Consider the following 19716-nt stretch of genomic DNA (forward strand, 5'->3'; position numbering starts at 1 on the left):
TATAAGAAACCTGTGTAGACTTCTGAGCTAGAGATGGTTTGTTTTCAAGGTCGCCTTTTTCCTTAGTGCCCTGTGTGTTTTCTGAGCTATCCCTATGGGTTCTTGGCCTCTTGTTTCATTCTGGTCTTTTCTGCCTATTCTATTTCTCCAGGGTTAGGCCCTTTGCTGCTAATTCTGACCTTTCAAGACTGGCTAAGGACTGGTCTCTGAACCAAAGCTGGCAGTGGCCTTCAGGACCAGAAGAACTCCCCACCCTCTACACTGTGTACCTGTTAACACGCCAGTGTGGTCTTGTCCACCTGCTCTTGTTTATTAGTCATCTTGAGCCCCCAGCTTTCATTCAGATGTTCAGCCCATCTTTTCCTTCCATGCCTGCCCACCCCCACGGTGCTCTCCCCTTCCATCTTGACACAGCCCCTTGATGGAGAAAAACTCTGAGAGGCTTTTTTGAAATGTAATTTGGGCTGTAAGCCAGAAAACCTAGTATCAGAGCAGTAAAAATACTCACACGAAAATATGACTTGATTACCTATCATCCTCCATCAAACTCGTGTTTGAAACTGACCCTGCTACTGTAAGCCTATAGAGACAGAGCCTGTTGCATTTCAAACGTAATCGCTAAAAGTGCCTGTGGGATACTTAGATGATGACGTCCAGATCTGAACACCAGATCTGAGCCCCTCCCTTCGGGCTTACGGTGCTCACCAGCCTTCACAATTCATTGCCCTGAAACCAAAGTCTCAGCTTTCCAAGTCCAGGCTTCTCACACTGAAATGTTCCTTGGAAAGCTTCCCGTAACCTGAGGTTTCCTTCCAGAGGTACCTGTGAGTGTAAGCGCATGCTGCGGGGTGGTGACAAACCGCGGTATGGTCTGTGTCCCAGACAACCGTTGAGCCCGACATGGTGGGAAATAGAAATAACGCTAGTGAAAATGAAATAAAGATATAAGGGCAGCAGTATGGACTACCTTGTTTTCATTATACAAGAGAAGAAAGTGTGCGAAATGTGCCAGACACATCTTTTCTACACCTTCCCCACAGCTCCTTCCAGGGCTTTCCAGGCCTCGCTGACCAACTTGTGTTTGATCTTGACATCTAAGGTAAACCACAATATAGTTATTCTTACTGGTGGAGCGTTCTGCTGGTGGTCCGCCTTGAAAATACAAAAGTTGAAGCTGTCACAATGAAACAAAGAAACACATACAAAAAATCCTGAAATGGGAGAGCAGACAGTGGATCAGGAAGGGTCCTCGGACCTGCGGACGTACACGGGGGTGAGGGTGCCCAGTTTGTCGGCTGCTGTCATATATCCCGGGCTGAGGATGGAAGATGCAACCTGGCATTGCCAACAGGCAGACAGAAAAAGCCTCTAGAAAAGTGTGCTCACTTGAGCCAAAGGAGACGGAAAGGAGTTGCCTAGCAAGACAGAAAACGTTTAGGAAATAACAAGGCAACTCCCTTCGCCCCACCCCCCAAAGACTGAAGGTGGAGTATAAACCTCCACCCTGGCTGTGACAGGGCACATAGGCCCCGTCGGCGGTGTGTCACAGAGGAGCCAGGTGACAAGGACCCCTTCCACTGTGATCTCAGTGAGCCCCCCCTCCCCCATGATAGTAATAAGGCCAAGAAGACTACCCTTCACCCCCCACGTGGTGTCAGTGGGGCTGCCCCTCCTCCTCTCAGCAAGGGGAAATTAGTAGGAGGCCGCCTGGGGAGACTGAACTCCCTCTCAGCTCAGCATTAACAGGATTTCCCCCCCATCACCACTATCCCAGCCACCCCCCTGATGGAGGCCCAGCTGGGAACCTGGACTTTGATCTGTGCTTGGCCTTAATGAGGTAGAGTGTCAGAGGAAGCCTGATGGAACACAAAATCTAAATGAGATCCATGGCCTTATAATATCCAAAATGACCAGGTTTCAATAAAAAAAAGTCACTTGTTACACCAAGGACCAGAGTGATGTCAAGCCGAATGAGACAAGTCAGCCAACAGATGCCAGCAGAGAGACGACACAAAATGGCTGAACAAAATTTCCCCAAAAAAGGAAATAATTTTTAAAAAGGACTCTTGAAATATTAAGAAGGAAGAGAATGCAAAACTACAAAAATATGGATAAATACAGATGGATCCTACTTCTTGCAAGTATTCTTATGTTTGATAGCTGACACAAAAGCTATAGCCATGAATATGGTTCCCAATGTATGTTGTAGAAAGTAAGACAGCAGTAAATGCGGGAGGGTAGTTGGACAGAAAAGGAAGGAGGGTTTCACTAGTTCACTTAAATGGGTATAATTCCTATATCACTAGACTTTAATAAATTATATGTATTTAATGCATACCCAGAGCAACCCCTACGAAAGTTACACAGAGATAACTTAAAAACACTGTAGATAAATCTAAATGGAATTCCAAAATATGTCCAATAATGACAAAGAAGGCAGGTAAAAGAAAACAGGGAAACAAAAATCGGACAGAACAAGTAAAACGAAAAATAAAATGGTAGAATTAAGTTTTAACATATCCGTAATTAATAACAGCAAATAGTCTGAATATACTAATTAAAAAAACAGGGATTAATGGAAGGGATAAAAATATGCCCTAGCTATATGCTGTCTACAAGAAACTCACTTCAAATGTAATGCTATATGTTTGCTGAATTAAAAAGATGAAGAATATATACTGTGCAAAATTCAATCAAAAGAAAGTAGGTGTGGTCATATCAACGTCAGATAAAATAACTTCTAAGCAATACCCAGGACAGAAAGGGACATGACATGATAAAATGATCAATCCACTGGAAAGATATAGTGATTGTAATGTGCACAACTAAAAAAAGAGCACAAACCATGGGAAAGAAAATCTCATAGAACTGAAAGGAGAAACAGAAAGTCTGCAATCTCACTCTCAATAATTGATAAAACAATGAAGCAGAAAATCAAGGATATAGAGGAACTTAGCAATACCATCAAGGAGCAAGCTCTAATAAACATTTATACAATGCTCCACCTAATAGCAGCAGAATACACATTCTTTTCCAGAGGGCAGGGACCATACCAAGATAGTCTATATCCTGGGCCATTATACAAACCTTGACAAATTTGAAAGCATTGAAGTCATAAAGGGGGTATTCTCTGTTAATATTGAAATCAAACTAGAAGTAAAGAATAGAAACATTACAGAAAAATCTCTAAACACTTGGAGTCAAAGACAATGGGTCAAAGATAATATATGAAGAGAAAGCAAACAAACAGACAAATGTGCACACAGAACTTGAACTAAATGAAATCAAAATAGGACATTCAAGGGGCACCAGGTGGCTCAGTTAGTTAAGCATCCAACTTCAGCTCAGGTCATGATCTTACAGTCCGTGGGTTCAAGCCCCATGTTGGGCTCTGTGCTGACAGCTCAGAGCCTGGAGCCTGCTCAGATTCTGTGTCTCCCTCTCTCTCTCTGCCCCTCCCCCACATGCTCTCTCCTCTGTCTCTCAAAATAAAATAAAGACATTAAAAAAAATAGAACATTCAAAACATGTGGAATTCAGCTAACGTGTTATTAAGGAAAATTTATAAAACTAAATGCCTTCATTAGAAAAAAGGAGATGTCTCAAATCAATGTATAAGGGCTCACACCCAAGAAACTAGAAAGTAGAACAAAATAAATACAAAGCTGAAGGGAGGAAATAATAAACATAAGAATAAATATCAATGCAATTGAAAAGAGAAAAAAGTGAACAAAAAGATGTGTTCTTTGTAAAGTTTAATAAAATTGACAGAGGTCTAACAAAACTGACCAAGGAAAGAGAAAAAACAAGTTATTAATCTCAAAGGAATTATGAATGAAACAGGAGTAGCACTATGAACCCCACCAAAATGAAGCTACGTAAAGGAATAATAGTCCAAGCAATTCTACCTCATAAACTTGACAACCTACATGAAATGGGGCCAATTCCTTCAAAAATAGAATTTATAACTCACCTAATATGAAACATATCATTTCATTACTCCTATAACTATTAAAGAAGTTGAAGTTATAATTAAAAATCTGCCAAAAAAGAACTCTCCAGTACCATATCATTTGCTGGAGAACTCTTCCAAATGTTTAAGAACCTTATACGAACTTTACACAATCTCTTCCAGAAAACAGAAGAACCAGACAGAAACAATATAAAGCAAGAAAAAAAATTACAAATCTGTAACACTCATGAATACATGTGCAAAAATTCTAAACAAATCATTAACAAACAAAATTCAGCAATTTATAAAAGGAATTATACACCATGACCACGAGGAGATTATTACATGGACACAAGATTCCTTCAGTTTTGAAAAGCAATATTATCTACCTTATATATCAGGCTAAGGAAGATAGATCATATACCTCTACCAACTGGTGCAGAAAAAGCATTTGAAAAAATTCAACATCAATTATTGATTACAACTCTCAGGAAAACAGGAATAGAGGGACTTCCCCAACTTAATAAAGAGTGTTTATAAAAAGCTTGCAGCTAACATCATACTTAATGGTGAAAGACTGAATGCATTCCATCTCAGATAGGAGATAAGACAAGGATGCTTGATCTCACCACGGCTATTCAACATTGTAATGGAAGTCTGAGCAAGCATAATAAGATAAGAAAAAAGTAATAAAAGGCCTATAGATGGAAAGGAAGAAATAAAGCTGTAGCTATCTGCAGATGAGATGATAGTCTATGTAGAATATATCAAGGAATCTATGAGGCTCAGTTTAATTCAGTAAGGTTACAGACTACAAGATCAACATATAAAAGTTCACTGTATTTCTATACAATAGCAATAAACACATAGGAACTGAAATGAATACTACAACACCATTTAAAATTGCTCAAAAGAAATGAAAAGCTTGTGTGTAAATTAACAAAACATGTATAGAACTTGTATGCTGTGAGCTGCAGAATACTGGTGAGAGAAATCAAAGATCTAGGTCAATGGGAAGATATTCTGTGTTTATGGATTAGAAGATGTCACATAGCAAAATATATCAATTCTCCCCAAACTAGTATACATATTGCAATTCCTATCAAACTATCAACAAGGATTTTTTTGTTTGTTTGTTTTGTTTTTAAAATGTTTTTATTTATTTTTGAAGGAGAGAGAGAGAGAGAGAGACAGGACGTGAGTGGGGGAGGAGCAGTGAGAGAGGGAGACACAGAATCCGAAGCAGGCTCCAGGCTCTGCATGGTCAGTACAGAGCCTGACGCGGGGCTCAAACTCACGAACCATGAGATCATGACCTGAGCCGAAGTCGGACGCTTAACCAACTAAGCCACCCAGCTGCCCCAACAAGGAATTTTTAAAATCTTTTTTGTTGTTGATATAGTTAATATTATTCCTATCTATCTATCTATCTATCTATCTATCTATCTATCTATGTAGATAAAAGCAAAGGAACTAGAATAGCTAAAAACAAAACTTTGAACAAAAAAGAAGTGGAAAGAATTATTTTGATTTCAACACTTGCAGGAATCAGAACCACATGGTCACGTGGATCTGGTGAAGGGATACAGACGTAGATCCACGGAACAGAACAAAGAACCCAGAAATAGTCACACGCAAGTATAATCAACTAATTTTGTTTTGTTTGTTTAAAATAATGCAAACATAAGTTAATGGAAAATAGTCTTTTCAGGAAGCCTAGGTGACCCAATCGGTTAAGCGTCCAACTTCTGATTCTGGCTCAGGTCACGATCTCAGGGTTCATGGGTTTGAGCCCTGTGTGGGGCTCTGTGCGGACAGCAGGCGCCTGCTCGAGATTCTCTCTCTCCCTCTTTCCCTGTCCCTCCCTGACATGCACACTCGCACGTGCGCTCTCTCTGTCTCTCACTCTCAAAATAAATAAATAAACTTAAAAAAAAAGAATAGTCTTTTCAACAAATTGTGTGAGAGAATTATATATGTGTATCTAAAAGTCAATACAGAGTGAATATTTTAAATTTAAATTCTAATTAGTTAGCATACAGTACAATATTAGTTTTAGGAGTTGAATTCAGTGATTCGTCACTTACACACAACACTCAATAAAAACTTTTTTTTTTATTTAAAAACTTAACCCCAACCTAAACTTCCCATGTTATACAAAGGTTAGCCTGAACCTAGTCATAGATTCTTCCTGCCATGGGTGTGCTGGGGACTTTTTAAGAGTGCCTTTAAGGAGGAACCTTGTCTCAAATAACTAAGTGGCCACTCCGACTTACCTCCTTCTCTCCTTTCCAATCTTGGTTGATTTCTGCCAAGAAGCAGAAAGAACATAATAAGGTTACATAGTAATAGCTTATTAGCTGAGTCTTAATGGGAGGGAATTGCTCTAACCACGGATGATATGTAATCTGATTTAACACCAAAAGTATCAAAGGACTTATAACTGATGGCCCAGAGAGGAGGAAGGGAATGTTATTCATCTTATACTTCCTGCTAAAGGCAATTTCCTGCCAAAGAGCCTGGAGGGGTATGATCCAACATGGCAGGAGGAAAGGCAGACCCTTGTCAAATACAGGGATGCTATTCTTGAAGAACCAGTGGCTTGTATATTTCATACAACACTGAAGGAGCACGCCGTTAGAAATTCTAGCCCTTCATAATTTGGACAGCATTTTGAGATAGAAAGATTAAGTTGAGGGGCATCTTGGCGGCTCAGTAGGTTGGGCATCCGACTCTAGCTTCAGTTCAGGGCATGATCTCGCAGTGTGTGAGTTTGAACCCGAGTTGGTCTGTGCGCTGACTGTGCAGCACTTGCTTGGGAGATCTCCCTCCTTCTCTCTCTGCCCCTCCCCTGCTTGTTTGTTTCCTCTCTCTCAAATTAAATAAATAACTTTTAAAATTGTAGTTGAAAAGCCCCCATCCTTATAGTCTAAACTCTGAGAACTCTGAGTAATTATAAATCGAAAGACAAGCAAAATTACTCAAAATTAATTAGTAACAGAAATAGATCATGATTAGAACTAACATCTACGGAGCACTCCACCCAAAACATTGTGGAATTGGTCCAATTGTTATTGCTATTTTATGGATAAAACAGAATGATTGCCCCAGGTCAGAGGGCAAATAAGTGGAGAAGCAGGATATGAATTTAGGGCCACTCCTACTCCTCACCACTGACCGGGACTGTCAGATGCAACCTTGTGGCAAGGGAAAGGAGAGAGACCTAGAAACCCTTAGAACAATATTCCCAGATTTTGTTTTTCATACAGCAATATTATTTTCTTTTTAAAAAAAGTAAGAGGAAACCAATATAGGGCTGATAGTATTTATTGTGCCAAGAAAAATTATTTTAAATAATTTGCTTATTTTCATCATCATTTCATAAAAGAAAGGATATTTTAATGTCAAAATGTATGAGAAGGATATAATTTTAGAGAAAAAGAAAGTCCTTTAAGTTAAAGAAATTTAGTTCTATGAAAACCTTATTGCAGTCATTTTAATTTTTCTTTTTCTATTTTCCTTATTTGACTAAAATCAGTAAAAAATGTCACAGATCAGCACAGGTCTACAGACTGGCACTTGGAAAAAACAGTTCAAAAATAATGGAGAAATTCACAATGAAAGATACAGAGAATCTGATCAAGACAAGGACAGAAACAACTCAGCAGTTTTGTCGGGTTAAGAGTTGGCCCAGTTCTTCTGTTTGGAGTCCTAGAAGTGACTATCTCTCTAACCTGTAGGGCCTTCTCACGTGATCCCTTGAAGCATCTTATCTTGACCATCGGAAAGACTCTGGGCACAGAAAAACAGGAAATGTTTCATCTTATTTCTATTCCTGGACTTAATTCCAAACTGGATGCCCTAACTTTTCAAACCAAACTTACCTTGCTCTTTATTTTCACAGTCTCTAATTGCTCATTTTCTTGTTTCATGTTGTTCTTTAGAATTCGATGGCCAGGTCTTCCTATCTAGGACCTTGGCTTCCTCTCCACCATAATTCAGATTTCCCTACAGGCTCAAATGTAGATTGCTTTGGGTACACCGTCCCTCCCAGCTCGACTATTCTAGGAATCCTTTTCTGAGGACCCCACCCTGGGCAGGCAGGTTTTCCACCTGGTTTATTTCTGTTCACAAGAAGGAAACAGATGATAACAAAAACTTATCTGTATCTTACACAAATACTGTGTAATGTGTAGTTTAACATAAACATATGTAGAGAGGATGTCTGCTGTTTTTATTTGCAAATCATTCCTCACTCCTTCTTCTTTTTTTAATGTTTGTTTATTTTTGAGAAAAAGACAGAGCAGGAGCAGAGGAGGGGCAGAGAGTGAGAGGGAGATGCAAAATCCAAAGCGGGCTCCAGGCTCTGAGCTGTCAGCACGGAGTCCAAAGTGGGGCTCGAACTTACAGACAGTGAGATCATGACCTGAGCAGAAGTCAGACGCTTAACCGACTGAGCCCCCCAGGCGCCCCCTCACTCCTTCTTTTAATAGCAGCATTCCAATTTTACTTTGGCAGATACTCCATATTCCCTTGAAAATATACTGGGTGGGGGCCTGTCATTCAAGAAGCTGTCTCTTGCTACTCCCATCCCACATGTCAAGAGGTTGGTCCAAAACCCACATAATCAGATTCTCTACCGGGGACTTTGAATATCTGACCTAGTAGCATGATGAAGAAAAATCATTACTGCTGAACCATTCCAATCATGGCACCCTGAAGAGACTGTATTTTATTTATGAAATGTCAGTTCTCAGAGCTGCCCTACTTCTTATTTTTCTTGATTTAGTCTTTTTGTTTCTCTTCTCTGTTGTTTCATAATCTTCCAGTTAGTCCACCCCCTCCTCTGACCCTTTTTCTTTCTTAAGTTAATTGGAATCTTACAATCAGATGCCAACAATCAAATAGTCCAGCAGATACACTTTGAATATTTCTCAAAATATTCATGATAAAAATTGCTAAGGTGTATTGAGCCCTTACCAGACAGGCATTATGCTAAGTGTTTTGTAGGCTTCTTGATCACCACATGACTTCAGGAAATGACAACTAATATCTTTGATAATTTACCGGTAAGTAATGAGGTTTACAGAGAGGAAGTAGCTTGCCTGTGATGTAGAGGAGATGGGGTTGAACCCTGGGTCTGTCTGACCTCTCAATGCACCTCCAATCATGACAAGTAAAGAGTGCTTTGTGTTGATTTTATGGTATAAGCACAGATCTTCTCAGTAAAATGTATGAAGTTTGGAATTAATAATGATCATTCTGATCATTTACTAGATGGCATTCTGAATATTTGAAGTCTCAAGATTTGAGACCAATCCTAAGAAAATAAAGTCGGGAGAATCTCTTTCAAGCATTGCCTTATTATTAAAGTCTTTTCTTCCTCCTCTTATTCCTGCTGGATAAGACCTAAATTGCATAAAGAACTCATCCAGGCATCTAGAGCATGCTGCAATACAGCATGTTAAGCCAGAGGAGGGTGTGGGAGGGAAAAGGTACAGGGGAGGGTCCTGAGTCTATTCAATCAACAAGTGTTAATTGAATACTTACCCTGTGTTGTGTAGACTGCTAAGCACTAGAAGTACAGAGAAGAAAAATATCCAGCTCTTTGCAGCCCAAAGAGCTCATGGTCAAATGGGTTAAGACACAAATAAACAAACTAGAAAAATGATTTGATTTTTTGACAATTAAAATAATAAATATTTCAATTTAATTACAAATTGTGATTTACATAGGAATACTATAACATGCTCCATGTATAAAATATTCAAATAAACACATTAAATTTTTTTACATTTATTTATTTTAGAGAGAAAGAGGGAGACAGAGCATGAATGGGGGAGGGGCAGAATGAGAAGGAGACATAGAATCGGAGACAGGTTTCAGGCTCTGAGCTATCAGCATGGAGCCTGACCATGGGTCTCAAACTTACAAGTTATGAGATCATGACCTGAGCTGAAGTCAGATGCCTAACCGACTGAGCCACCCTGGCTCCCCAACATTTATTTATTTTTGAGAGAGAGAGAGAGAGAGAGAGAGAGAGAGAGCAAGCACAGGGGAGAGGCAGAGAGAGAGGGAGACACAGAATCCAGAGCAAGCTCCAGGCTCTGAGCTGTCAGCACAGAGCCCGACACAGGGCTCGAACCCACTATACATGAGATCATGACCTGAGCTGCAGTTGGACGCTGAGCTGACTGAGCCACCCAGGCGCCCCTCAAATAAACACATTAGAATGTTCTATCAGTGCATAGGAAAAAAACATTCAAACTAAAATAATCCTTTGACAATGGCTAGAAATGACGATACGCCCAATGTGCAGTCTATACGAGAATAACGATGTCTTACATGTTGTAATGGTAAATGTGTAAAACACAATTTTATGAAAACAATTAAGTTGTGTTTAATGGAAAAGTATTTAACTCAGCTTCAGTTTTAAAATATAAATTTAAATTAACTAAAATTAAACATTTGTTTCCTCAGTTGCACTGTAATCACAGAAGAACTGCTTGTTAAATAGCCAAATATTTCAGTGTTATTTACATTTTCTCACTGATATCACACTGTACATGAATGAGTTAAATTTGAAGCACCAAGGAAGGAAAAGCTTAGGCAGATATGAGAATTTATGTTGAAATGGAAACTTTGTGTAATACAAATCAAAATAATGGTTTTACAGAATTTTTAAGATGATTTAATTGCCTGTGACTTTAATTATAATTGACAGAGCTCTATAAATTGACTACAAGGACTACAGGAAAAATTTGAAGACTGCTTTGTTGATATGAATAAATGTAGAGTGACTGTTAAAATTTATGCAATTTTCTTTAGAATTTGCAGTTAGTGCTGGAGGAATTTACTAAATTTGGGCAGTTTTTATGCTTTTGCCTCAAAGTCAAATCCATTCTGTTAGTATGATGAACCAGTTTAGTCAATGTGAATGGAAATAGGAAACAACAATGACTTTTGGTACTCATTCAATTTTATTGGAAACCTCTAGTATGTTTGGAACATTTTGAGTATCTAGATCTACTTTCTTAACTGCAAACTTTATGAAATTCAAAGACAGATTAAATATTTTGGTGAAATTTAGCATGTGACTTGAGATACATTATATAAAAGATTGTGATATTGATTTGTAATAAAAGGTCTATCTTTGATCCTCCTCCGTCTTTCCTGGTGCATGGCTCCTAAAACCTTTGCAATTTCCTATGGGAAGAAAACTGGAGAGGCATCTTTTGTTTCTAGGTCCTAAAAAACGTTCCAGAAGGGAAAAAGATGAAATTGTTATTCATGAGAAACTCCTGCCCACCACACCTGAGTTTATGCTAATAAACGCAGAAGGAACACATTTAATTGTGTCCTTCGCCTGTACTTTATCCCTTTAAAATGTTGCTGCCTCAGGAAATGACGTGCAGAATTACAGGGTGTTGTAGTTTTGAATGTTCACAATTTAACCTTTAAAACTTTCACATTTCTGCTAATTAGCTCACACACACAAATGTTTACCCCAACCAGACCTATTAAAAAAATATTTTTGACATGCATTCCTCAATTGTTCCATCCAACCAATTCTCCATAATTCAATCTGAGAAATACAAATACAGAAAAATAACAGTCTGAACTAGGTATGACTTTTAATGCTAACGCGGATTGTACAGAATTTGCTGTGGATTGTTCTGGGCTGGTATTTTTAGGCTCTTTCATAGAAAACACACGGAGGTGTTCCTTTCTCATTCAGTTTACGTAATTCTTCTTGCCATTATTGGGATACTACATAAAGATCAGGTACACAAAATACAAAAAATACACACACACAAAAGCTAATAAGCTGATAGCAGGAGAAACAACAAAATTGACACAAACAGAATTTACATGAATTCTTTCTGCACATTTCCAACAAATAGAGCTATCGAGCACTCAATTGCTGATGGAATCTAATTAATTACACAAAAGCACATCACCGTACAGGGGAGTGTTTTCTTCTCCACCTCTTTGGGTAATTTCTTTTGATATTGAAAGGGGCGTTATAACACTCTCAAGGAAGGAAGTGCTTCTTTTTAAAAGGTGTTTATCTTTAAATGTAACAAATAAGGCATTTTTTTTCAGATTGTAAAAGGCACTCTGAAGATCAGACATGTTCAGAATTAAAATGTTCAGTGCATCATCAGAAACTCAGGAATGCTAAGAGATGGTAGTCAAGTGTGCTAGAACTTGTGTGTCTCATACTAGTTCAGGTTTCCTCTGCAGTAAGTTTCCTAATCCTCGCCCCACCATCCATACCATTTTTTTTACACACCTAAAATGAGAGGCTTATCGGCATAGACAAATACTGACCTCCTGTAAAATTCACAAAGACCCCTATATTCTGACAATGGTCATCTACTCACAGAAGGAAACTAGAAAAGAATTATGGAAAAGTACAATTTTTCTTTAATGACACTCCACCCTGTCTGTATATTTGTCTAACTTTAGATCTCCTTCACTATATTTCTCCAATTTTAGATCTTCTTAAGCTTAGTCATTGCTGGTAATAACCATTTCAACAGCAATAATCATAATTTCTTTATTCAACCTGTTATAACTTAGGGTATTTTAGACTGATGTCTATTAGACATATATCTCTCCTCTATCCAGATAATTATTTTTTCAGCTATATGTTGTATGCATTTGAAAGCTGAATTAATTTAGGCTATGTTTATATTAGACTTTGTGTGACATACTATGAAATTTAAAGATAGAATCCTAACAATTCCCCTACCAGGGTGAATTAGACCCTGTAGCCATAGAAGGCTGAAGAATCCAAAGTATTTAACCCATTTGATTTACTCTCTTCACTCTTATCTTTAAAAAGGATATAATTGTGAGATCAGCCTATTGCATATTCTGAGTGGCATTGGTTGTGACGTCATTTCCTAACTGCATCTAAGTCTGAATTTGTATCAGGTAGGAGGCTTTGCTTTCAAGAAAAAGAATACTGAATTAAAAGTCACTTTACTAATAGAGGTTCAGTAATAAAACTAAAGCAACAAGAATCCCAGGGCCGGGGTTTCTGCAGGTTAGCAAGGCAGAGAGCTGGGTTGGCTTGAGGACGCCTGTCCGAGGTTCCTCTTAGCATCTTAGGAGGTGGCCATCCCGCCACCACAGACCACAGCTCCACTTACCCCGGCTCAAAGGCTGCAAGACATCAACGGGGTTTCTTTTGTGCACCTCTCACTCTCATCAACGAAGAGAAGCATTTCAACAAATGATCTATCACCCCACCTCCAAAATGCATTTCTCCTCAAGCCTCCTTGGCCAGAAGAGGGTCACACGCAAGCCCTTACCTGAAAAGGAAATGGGAAAGTTTCGAGAACTTCAGCCTCAGTATCGGAAGGCAAGCTCAGGACTACAAAGGAAAAAGAGTTGGAGAAATCCATTGGCCAGGCAACCATGGCACTTTCTGAATTTAAAAAAAAAGTTGCAATTATCTCACTTGTGATTATTATCTTAGGGTTTTGATAGAGGCTGCAGAGATAGAGAATAAGGCATTCCCAAAGTCAGTTTACTTCCTTACTTTGTGACACAACTGTTTGACAACTTCCTCTTTCCTCAGACTTCTGGAAGCCGCTTTCCTACCTTCATTCCTGGTCTGTGGCCTTCATTCTTGTTTTGGTTACAAACTCGACGGACTTTGAAGAGAACTTCTGGGTGCCCTTGTCATCGAGCCTGCCATCCCACTGGGACCCGAACAGGACCCCCTGCATTCCTGATGTGGTCAATGGACTCTTTTGCTGCCAGTACGCAAACTTACCCATGGGGTCCCATCTTTTCTTTTTCAAGGTCATCGCTCTGCTGTACCCTCAGTAATTCTGTTCTCTGTTGGAGTCATCTTGTCAATATGCCAATATGCTGTAATTGCTTTCTTCTTAAATAAAATTAAGAAACAAAACCCATCCTGGGCTCTTCATATCTCTCTTAAGAATCACAGGTTTTCCTGTCCATTTCGATAGTAAAACATCTTAAAAGAGTTGGCTCTGGGGCACCTGGGTGGCTCAGTCGGTTAAGCGTCCGGCTTCGGCTCAGGTCACAATCTCGCAGTTCGTGGGTTCGAGCCCCATGCCGGGCTCTGTGCTGACAGCTAGCTCAGAGCCTGGAGCCAGTCTTTGGATTTTGTGTTTCCCTCTCTCTCTGACCCTCCCCTGCTCATGCTGTCTCTCTCTGTCTCTCAAAAATAAATTTTTTAAAAAAGGAAAAAAAATTTAAAGCAGCCTACTGCCCTGGCCTCAACTGTGTTCTTTTTTTTTTTTTTTTTTTTTTTAATTTCTCCCCCAGGCCCTGGGTGTCCTCCTCAGAGCTCATGGATTTAAATTCCTCGGCCTCCCTGCCGGCTTTCACGTGGATACCCCTCTGCCTCCTTGCCATACCATCTAGTAGGCAACTCCTCCAAAGCAGAACTCTTGATGGTCCCCCATGGAGCCCCATGGCCAGCTCCTCCCTGGTCTTCAGTCCATGTCCTCTCTATTCTTGCAGCTGCACAGGCCAGAAACTTAGTATTTATTCTCGATTCTTCCCTTTCCATCATCCCCCACAGCTAATCCACTAGCAAGTTCTGCCATCTTGTTTTTCTAAATATATTCCAACATCTGTCTATCTATCTATCCACACACACTCTTTCTCACTTCCATTGTTACCTATCAGGATCATCTTTCGCTTTGATAATACATCCGCCTCCTACCTGGTCTGTCAACTTCTGTTCTTATTTATTTATAATACAGTGTCCACATGACTCCCCATTTCACTCAAATTATATCCAAAATTACGTTTTGACCCGTAAGAGCTGTGTGACTGGGGCCCTCCCTGACTCTGCACTTACCTCCTATATGCTTCTTATTAACTAGCACATACCAGACCCTGTGTCTCCTAATTTTTGTTCGCATGAGTCGTACTTTTATTCTGAGTATTTTCAGTTGCTGTTCACTCTGCCAGAGATAATGCTCTTCTGGCGGGTCCTCTCATGCCTTGCCCTCCCCCCACCCCAAATTCACATCTGTATTAAGATCCTGCCTCAAGAAGCTTTCAATGCTCATCCTATCTTAAATAGCATCTCTTGGGGCATCTGGGTGGCTCAGTTGGTTAAGTGTTCAACTTCAGCTCAGGTCATGGCCTTGTGGTTCATGAGTTCAAGCCCTGCATTAGGCTCTCTACTGCCAGCGCAGAGCCGGCTTGGGATCCTCTCCCTCTCTCCCTCTCTCTCTCTGCCCTTCCCTGCTTGTGCTTTCTCTCTCAAAAACAAACAAACAAACAAATAATAAACAAACTTTAAATAGCACCTCTCACTGTTGTTACCACATCAATTTCTAGTTCCTTACTCTGCAGTATGTTTTTTCACATCACTTATCCCACCTGACATTATATTCAATGTTTATTTGTTGTATGTATATTACATGTACTTGTTTACTAGAATGTAAGTTCTAGAAGGACAGTCATTTTTATTGCTATATCCTCATCATATAAAATAGTGCTTGCACATAGTAATCAGTGTTCTGTATTTGTTGAATGAATGAATGAATGAATGAATGAATGAATAAAAATACTGGAATCTCTTTTTAACATTGTAGGAGAGAAGGGAATGGCTTCTAAGAGTACAAAACCCTGCATTACATGATATCTTTTATTTTAAAGTTTATTTATTTGAGAGAGAGAGAGAGAGAGAGAGAGCACAAAAGAGAGAAAGAGAGTATGTGAGTGGGAGAGGGACAGAGAGAGAGAGGGAGAGAGAGAAGCCCAGGCAGGTTCTGCACTCTGTGCTGGGGCTTGAACCCACAAACCATGAAATCATGACCTGAGTCGAAATCAAGTCAAACACTTAACCGACTGAGCCACTGAGGCACCCCATGAGATCTTTTATTTTTAAATAATAATTAAATTTAGTAATATAATAGGACCAGAGCTGTGGTGATGTCAGGTCGACTGTTGTGTTTGGCATATTAGATGATTGGCAATATGTACATACAGATTCTGCTTATAAACTTCTAGGAAAACAGGAATCATATGTATTTTATTCAATTTGTCACACCACCGAAGAATACGTCATAGTCTCAGGACCACTGTGAGAACGGCATTATTATTATATGTTTGATCACCAAATATTTCTTGCATATTTTATGCAAAGGTTTTTCCTGATAAAACCATACTGAAAATAAATCAGGAAATATACATATCTGGGTGTAAAAGCAAAAATTACATTGCTTTGTTTATTTTATTTATTTTTTTAATGTTTTTATTTTTTATTTTTTGAGAGACAGAGAGTGACAGCAAGAGCAGGGGAGGGTGATAGAGGGAGGGAGATACAGATTCCGAAGCAGACTCCAGGCTCTGAGCTAGCTGTCAGCACAGAGCCCGATGCGGGGCTCGAACCCATGAACCCTGAGATCATGACCTGAGCCAAAGCCAGACGCTTAACTGACCAAGCCACCTAGGCACCCCTCATTGCTTTGTTTTAAAAGCTCAGACTGTGGGGCGCCTGGGTGGCTCAGTCTCTTAGGTGTCCGACTTTGGCTCAGATCATCATCTTGCTGTTTGTGGGTTGGAGCCCTGGGTCAGCCTCTGTGCTGACAGCTCAGAGCCTGGAGGCTGCTTTGAATTCTGTGTCTTCCTCTGTCTCGGCCCCTCCCCCACTCATGCTCTGTCTGTCTTTGTCTCAAAAAAAAAAAAAACTAAATAAACAATAAAAAAATTAAAAAATAAAAGCTCATACCAAATCCAGTTCTTGAACTCCACCATGATGATAATGATCTAATGAACGTTTTATTGTTCTCACCCTGGGTTCTATAACATCTGGGGTCATGTGACCACAGCACCCAGTAAGTAGGAAGAACAACCTCTGAACACCCCACAATGCTTCCTCACTAAGTCCTGTGGTCCTTTGAAAGGCAGTGCCTAGCACAGGAACAGGGGGTCTGTGTTGCAGGCCCTCACTAACTCAGGTCCTTGACTCCTGTAGGATGCATAGAAACTAGGGCTCTGATTTTCACTTGAGGAACCTGTCTCTCACCTGTTGTCCCCACATTCTTTCAGTCTCAAAGTTTCTGAGATCCTTGCAAGTCCTTGGAGCGTTCAAGTCATTTCAAAAGCAGAAGTTCCTAGGGGCAAGAACTCAAAGGCAACACCTTTCATTCTTCTGAATTCTTTTACAACAGGAGGAGTAGTTCACTGGTCTGCAAATGACCATCGCCATCAACTGTCCACTCTCACGGACAAAATGCGCGTGCTCTACTCTGGGACAAATACGGCAGTTGCCATGCATGTTGCATAGAGTCCTATAATGACCGAGGCATTGATGAGAGCACGAAAAGATGACTCAGTGACAGGAAAGGACAATGATGTGACTGTTACCATTGTTGCCAAGTAAAAAAGCTGTAATTATTTTGTACTGCAACTTAGTAAATCTGCCTCATATGATTAAAGTATCAACAATTATTTAATTATGAAGTTTCATGTTTTTTAATATGAATGCAAGTCCAAAGAAGAGAAAGTTGTCCTTTTCATAAGGTAGATGTCTTTAATTAAATGATTATTGAACAGTTACACATAGTAGGTCTGTGTCAGTGGCTGAGGATATGAAAAATGTAAAATGGAACACAAAATGGTCTTTTCTCTAAGGGATCACAGCTTAGGACAATACCCCTTTGACAGGACACGGGACAATTTACACACTACATTTTGCTCTCCTTGAGATACTTGGCATTACTGTTGTCAAAGAAAGATCAATGATCTGTCCTCCTTCATTTTCCAGGGAATTAGTAAAGAAATAATTTATAAAATTTAGTTCTGTCAATAAGAAAACAGTAGGAAAAGCAGCAGCAATATATCTCATCATTTCAGTTGCAGCTTTTTTGAAATTTTATTTATTTATTTTGAGAGGGAGAGCACAAACAAGGAAGGGGCAGAGAGAGAGAGAGAGAGAAAGCAAATGCCAAGCAGGCTCCGTGCTGACAGTGCAGAGCCCAACCCGGGGCTCGAACTCACCAACCGTGAGATCATGACCTGAGCCAAAATCAGGAGTTGGGCACCTAACCTACTAAGCCACCAGGAGCTCCCTCGTTATGGATTTTTAGAATGCAGTTTTAATCTCCCACATTGTTAGGATCTAAATTTCCGTTAATTAATATAATTCTTACTCCTGAAGATTAGATTTTGTGAGAGAAATGGAAAGAAACTTTATATCTTCTCATGAGGATACATCTATCTAACTATAATTATTGACAAACGATTCCTTCTATGGCTTTCCCATGAAAGATCATGTGTTATGTGTCCTGCCAGGTGAGAAAAATGGCCAGATAGATACATTTTTTGGTTTTGTTTTGCTCTTTGGAGCCACAGTAGTTTTGGTAGTCAGAGTGTTGTCCTGATAGCGAATAATAAGCACACTTCAGAGGTGCAGAATATGCTTCTGTCTTTCATAGAACCTGCTGGCAAGTTGCACCTGAGCAAGGAAAGGGGGTACGTCTCTAACAACTGGGTTAAAGAAATGTTTTGAGATTCATCAGATTGAACAGAAGTTACTGAAAAGCGATTTTTAAATATGCACAAATAGAGACACATTTACGTTTAGATTTTGTATACTTTCTCACAATTCTGTTCCATATGAAACACACAATTTCCGAATTTTTATGCAGTGTTACTACTAATTTCTCCCGTGGAAGGATATAATGTAGGAACACCAGAAATACCATGTAAATATTTACATTTGACTGAGAATTCAGGAAAAAAAGCATAATACTTTCTTTGTTATTCCATAGAAGTCATTTTGGAAAAATGCCAAGTACAGTGTTTGGTTGTATTTAGGGAAGGAAGTAGCATATGTAAGAGGAATGTGGGTTACCTAACCGAGTCAGACTATTGGGCTTCAAGCTCTCTTCTGTTTCTACAGAAGTACGTAGCGATGTCCCTGGAGTTACTGCGGAGGGTGGAGATCTCTGCTCAGCCAGAGCACTCCTTTTCTTCTCTGTAAGCATTGACATTCCACATATAATTTGGTGCTGAATCTAAAAAAGGAAATAAAATCATTCTTTTCACTTAAATATCTAGGACTTGGTTAAGTGAAACTATGGTAGAATGGAGTGGAAAAGATAAAGTGTTTTAAGTGCTCATTTTCTTATGAATCAAGTGCCAGGATGTTTATCTCAGCATTTACTCCTTGCTTTACAAATACTGACTGAGGGGCTCCTGGATAGTTCAGGTAGTTAAGCCTCTGACTCCTGATTTTGGCTCACGTCATGATCTCATGGTTGGTGAGTTCGAGCTCTGTGTCAAGCTATGCACTAGCCATGAGGAACCTACTTGGGGTCCTCTCTCTCCGTCTCTTTCTTCCCCACCCCTCAAAACAAATAAACTTAAAAAAAAAAAAAACAGGGATGCCTGGGTTGCTTAGTCGGTTAAGACTCCGCCTTCAGCTCAGGTCATGATCTCACAGTTCACGAGTTCAAGCTCTGCATCAGGCTCTGTGCTGACAGTTTAGAGCCTGGAGCCTGCTTCAAATTCTGTGTCTCCCACTCTCTTTCTGCCCTTCCTCCACTAATACTCTCTAAAAACACATTAAAAATTTTTAAAAAAGAACAACAAGTACTTGTTGAGTCTTGGCACTATTTGGGCATCTATAGTAATTGCACGAATTAAAAAAAAATTTAAAAAAATCTAGGGCTCCTGGGTGGCTCAGGTGTTTAAGCAGTCAACTTGATTTTGGCTCAGGTCACTACCTCAGGGTTCATGAGTTAGATCCCCGC

At 39.6% G+C, this 19716-nt stretch overlaps 2 long non-coding RNA genes across 2 annotated transcripts; one reads left to right on the forward strand and one right to left on the reverse strand.

Annotated features, from left to right (window-relative positions):
* Positions 1 to 957: 957 nt before the first annotated feature.
* On the reverse strand, positions 958 to 1505 carry LOC115278697. The gene is made up of 2 exons (XR_003903042.1): positions 1204 to 1505; positions 958 to 1094 (listed from the first exon to the last, which is right to left on the reverse strand). It is a non-coding gene; the product is annotated as an uncharacterized LOC115278697 (long non-coding RNA).
* Positions 1506 to 1654: 149 nt separating this feature from the next.
* LOC115279472 lies at positions 1655 to 13880 on the forward strand. The gene is made up of 2 exons (XR_003903456.1): positions 1655 to 1837; positions 13545 to 13880. It is a non-coding gene; the product is annotated as an uncharacterized LOC115279472 (long non-coding RNA).
* The last annotated feature ends 5836 nt before the right edge of the window (positions 13881 to 19716 follow it).

This window comes from Suricata suricatta, chromosome 15, assembly GCF_006229205.1.
Source record: "Suricata suricatta isolate VVHF042 chromosome 15, meerkat_22Aug2017_6uvM2_HiC, whole genome shotgun sequence".
Lineage (NCBI taxonomy): Eukaryota > Metazoa > Chordata > Mammalia > Carnivora > Herpestidae > Suricata > Suricata suricatta.